This window comes from Melozone crissalis, unplaced genomic scaffold, assembly GCF_028551555.1.
Source record: "Melozone crissalis strain CALT ecotype California unplaced genomic scaffold, PUWL_Pcris_2 ptg000099l_1, whole genome shotgun sequence".
Lineage (NCBI taxonomy): Eukaryota > Metazoa > Chordata > Aves > Passeriformes > Passerellidae > Melozone > Melozone crissalis.
In genome coordinates this window covers 1,543,049-1,548,080 of record NW_026535876.1, presented here as the reverse complement: position 1 = coordinate 1,548,080, position 5,032 = coordinate 1,543,049, and positions in this window count along the sequence as shown.

Here is a 5,032-nt window from a genome sequence, read left to right as displayed (position 1 = left end):
GTTTGGACAGCGCTGCCAGGCCCAGGCTGGCATTGTTGGGGTGTCCTGTGCAGGGCCAGCAGCTGGACTGGAGGATCCTGATGGGTCCCTCCCAGCTCAGCCAATTCTGTGGTTCTGGGATCCCATGAGCCTGGGGATGGGGCTGCCAATGGTTGCCCTGGCAACGGGCTGTGGCTGCAGGCCTGAGCTGGTGTCTGTAGAAGTCCATCTGAAAATCCTTCATTTTTTGCCTCACAATTGTCATGAGAACTACCGAAGGGTTAAAACTGCTGAGCCAGTTGGGAAAGAAAGTCTCCTGCTTATCTAGTGTGCTCACAAGTGATGTTTGCAGAACATGCCATGCTGTACTCGAAGGGGGCATGCTGCCCTTTTCTGGACAATTGAACTGGACTTTCTTCCAAACTCCTGATCTGGCTGGACTGAGCTCTGGGGTGGCTCCCCCCCCGCTCCATGAGAACACCCCTCTTGCCTGTCTTCAACCACCATGATGGACCAACAGAGATGCGAATCCCCTCATCAAGGAACCAAGAACCCCTCTGGCACCCTATTGGCACCCCCATGGCACCCTCATGGCACCCCCATGGCAACCTCCTTCCAGAGACTGGGACTGTACCCCCTCCCAACTCAGGGAGGGGGAAAAACCTAACGTACCTGTGAGCATTCGGCCATGAAAACAATGGACTTCTCCCCTCCATAGAAACCTAATTTCAGCTACCCTTCCCCCAACTAAGATATATATTGGGGTTCGGTCCGACTGTCCTTTGAGTACTCCCCAAGACATGTACCAGCGAGTTTCGGCGGCAGGACCCCAAAGACCTCACGTTTTGGTAGCTATACCCCATTCCCTGACCTTCTTTCCTCCCTTTTTTCCTTGTCTTACCCTTCTCTTCCCCGGATCCCTTAACCTAATGCATATTTAGCTGTGGTTATAATCAATAAAATTGCACCTTGTTGATTTGTTACTGCAAAACCCCTGTGCCTTTGTTGGTTATTTTTGCACCCAAAAATCATTCGTCACCCGTTCATTTCGGGCGGACCTTCACACCATGATTCCATGAGTCCCCTCAGTGTAACAATGATCTTCTTGGCTCCATGGTGCCCCACAGTGTCACAATGGCCCCTGCGTTCCATGAGGCTGTGAAGTGTCACAATGGCCTCTCCATGATTACATAAGGACTTGCAATGTCACAATGGACCTTTGGCTCCATGGGGTCTTGCTGTATCAGAATGATCCCTACATTCCATGGAGCCACACAGAGTCAGCACGATCCCCTTGGTTCCATTAGGCCCAGCAATGTCACAGTGCTCTCCATGATTCCATGAGGCCCCACAGTGTCACAGTGGTCCCTTGGTGTCACAGGACCCTACAGTGTCACAATGGTCCCTTGGTTTCATGGGCCCTGTGCTGCTGCATTCCCCCCTCCCCTTCTCAGGTCGCCCTGACAGCTGAGAAATGCTCCTTGGGCCTCGGCCTTGGCCAACAGCCCCTGGGCTCAGCTGCTCTGCAGCTCATCACAAACACTGTCTGCTCCAGGCACTGCTGCTGCCCAGCCAGCTCCTGGTTCCTTTAGGAGCAGCCTGGGAACTGTTTTTGTTCCCTCAGTGGCACAACATCCCTGTTCTCGCACTGCCAAAGAAAGCTGTTGGTGCCAAGTGCAGCCAGGATGAACCATTGCTGGGACTGAAGCCCCTCTCTTGGGGCCCTGCAAACAGCGCTCCAAAAGGAGCCCTTGGAGCTCTCCTGGGCCAGCGACTCCCTCTGAGTGGGGCCTCTCCCAGCTGGGAACTCTCCCGTTTGCTGCACTCGGGGATCCTGAACAACGACAGAGCCTGGGCCAATCTCCCCACTCCTCCAGGCTCAGTCCTTTGCCCTTTGCTGAGGAGATGCCAAAAAATCCACAGGGAGCATTCCCTGCCCTCAGGGGAATTGCTTACAGGTGCCTTGCACTGACTCTTTGTGTCTGTGTGCACACAGGAGTGCCTGTGCTGGAGAAATGTGGCAGAAATGCTGCTTTCTGAGGGGCTTGAGTGCCTTGGACAGCTGAGTCAGTCAGGCCTGTAATTAAGGTTACATCATGACAAATAAGTTAAGTTAAAGGGTATTAAGAATTCCTTTTTTTGCAAAGTTTACTATGTTATAAGCTAAGTTTAATATTGTTTAATGTTATTCCACTATTAAATCCTTAAGTCATTGGTTGTAAGTGAGGTTAAATGCTGTTAAGCTCTGTTCTTTTCCTAAATTGTGAAGTTGAAGGTATCAGTTAAGGTTAAGGTATCAGTGAAGTCCTGTTAAGTTTGACCTCTGTCAAGCTTTTATTTCTTTATTCATTTTATCCTTGCCCTCACTGTCCTTGTGTCTCACACACACTGGGACAGTTCTCAGCTCATTTCTGTTTGATTGCCTGGATTCTGTTTGGTTTTGTTGCTGCTTGGTTTCTTTGGTGTGCTTGAAGTGTCCACTCAGGAGCAGAGTGACTCTTGCCAAGGAACTTTGTGCTGCTGCACCTTAATATTAAATCTGGTTTTTGCTGCTCCCTTGCCAGGGATTTTTCAGTGCTCTCAAGCCCTCGTTGGTAACAGGGTGAAGGAGCCCTGGCCCAGGCTCTGGCCCTGGGGCACACGGGGACGCTGCCGGGGGGTCCCTGTCCCCCTGTGCCACCGCCAAGGCCCCAGCCCCCCATCCCCGTGTCAGACTCTGGGGTCGATCTCGTGGAACATCCTCTGAGGGAGGCTGCGGGGCCGGGGGCAAGGGGACATGGGGGGACAGGGAACTCCACTGTGCACGAGCAGGGTTGGACTGCTTTGGGAGGAGCTGTGAGGGGGGTTGGGGCAGAGTGACCTTCCCAGTGACCTCACACAGCCCTCGTGATGTCACACAGCTCCTGTGATATCACAGCCCCTATGATGCCACACAGCTCTTTTGCAATGTCACACAGCCACCAGTGATGTCACAGGCCACTCTGGGTTGTCACAAAGCCCCTGTGATCTCACACAGCTAACTATGAGATGTCACCCTATGATGTGCTACATCTGCTCTGTGATGTCACAAAAGTCTCTGTGATGTCACAACCAGCTCTATGATGTTACACAGTCACCCAGTGATGTCACAACCCACTCTCTGATGTCACAGAGCCACCCTCGATGATGGCAGAGTCTGCTCTATTGCCTCACACTATGATGTCACAGACAGCTTTGTGACGTCACAAAACCCTCAGTGATGCCACGAGACCTTTTCTGTGATGTCATACTGGCACTCTTTAATGTCACAGCACATACTTTGAACCTCACAGCCAGCTCTATGATGTCATCCAGCCATGCCATGGTGCCACAGCCTGATCTGTGATGTCACAGAATCCCCTCTATGATGCTGTAGCTGCTCAGTGACTTCCACAACAAACTCTCTGATGTCATAGACCAATCTGTTGACTTCAAAATTGCTTCCTAGAGCACTATATTCTAATAATTGATAAAGCTCCTGAACTGTGGAGTAAATACCTTGAGTTAAAATCTTTCTGTCCGGTCATGATCAGAATCAATCAGAGCTGTATTTATATAAATATATCTGGTATTCCATCATTAATCCTGTGGGACAAATTGGGTTAAAGTTCAATTCCACCTGTCCAATCTTTTATACATAAACCTTTGACAAATTCTTGGGCTGGGATTGGATCCAGCTGTTGCCAGTCTCCTCTCTTAGAAGAAATTTTAGCAGTCTAGGAGCCCTGCAAGGGTTTGAGGATCCATGGTGGCTGTTGGGTGTACTTTGTGCATCTCAGGTCTCAGCAGGAGTTTCTCCAATAAAGAAATAAAGCTTTTGCCTGATGCTCCCACTGTGCCCATGACAGGAACCCCTGTGAGTGTCTGGGACATCAGGGCTCTTTGGCAGCCTGGGGACTCCTGGGATGTCATCGTGGAGCCCCGTGAGTGCCTGTGACAGATCGGTGCCTTTGCAGCCCAAGGTCCCCTGGGATGTCACCATGGAATGGCTGTGACTGCCTCTGACCACAGGGCTCTTTACCATCCCAGAAAGCCGTGGGAGGTCTCCATGGAGCCCCTGTCTCTGCCTGTGACATTCCACCTCTGAAACAGCCTGGAGACTCTTGGAAAGTCCCCATGGAACCCCTCTGAGGGCCTGTGACAAATCTGATTCTTAGCAGGCAACCATCGCCAGGACCCTGTTGCTATGGTCAGTTTCCATAGCAACCATCACCAGCCCCCTGTTGCTATGGTCAGTTTCCATGGCAACCATCACCATCCCCCTATTGCTATGGTCAGTTTCTATGGCAGCTCCATAGAGACCCCATGCCAGGGGTGGTTGCCATGGACACCAGCTCAGGCCTGCAGCCACAGCCTGTTGCCATGGCAACCATTGGCAGCCCCATCCCCAGGCTCATGGGATCCCAGAACCACAGAATTGGCTGAGCTGGGAGGGACCCATCAGGATCCTCCAGTCCAGCTGCTGGCCCTGCACAGGACACCCCAACAATGCCAGCCTGGGCCTGGCAGTGCTGTCCAAACGCTGCTGCAGCTCAGAGAGCCCTGGAGCTGGGACCCTTCCCTGGGGAGCCTGGGCAGGGCCCCAGCAGCCTCTGGGCAAAAACCTTTTCCTGACATCAAACCTGAGCCTGCCCCGACTCAGCTGCAGCCGTTCCCTCCACTCCTGTCTTTGGGCACCAGAGGGAAGAGGTTCCCACAGCCCCAGCCAGGGACCCGCTCCCAAGGCTGTTGCCATGGCCACCAGGACTGGGACCAGCTGGGATGCTCGGTTTCCAGGGGCCGGGGTTCAGGAACGGGATCCCTGAATTTCCTGCTCCCACTAAAACCGCGCTGCCCTCGCTGCCCTCCCGCCTCCCATGGAAAGAACAGAAGGCAAAGATCCTGGGCTGGGATAAGAACAATTTATTGAGAACAGCAACGAGATAAGGAACAAACAAAAACAGAAACAATATTGATAACAGAAGGGACTGTTTACAGGGAAAACACAATAAAACTCACTGGGTCTTCCTGGCCACAATTTCCCCTTCCTGGAAAT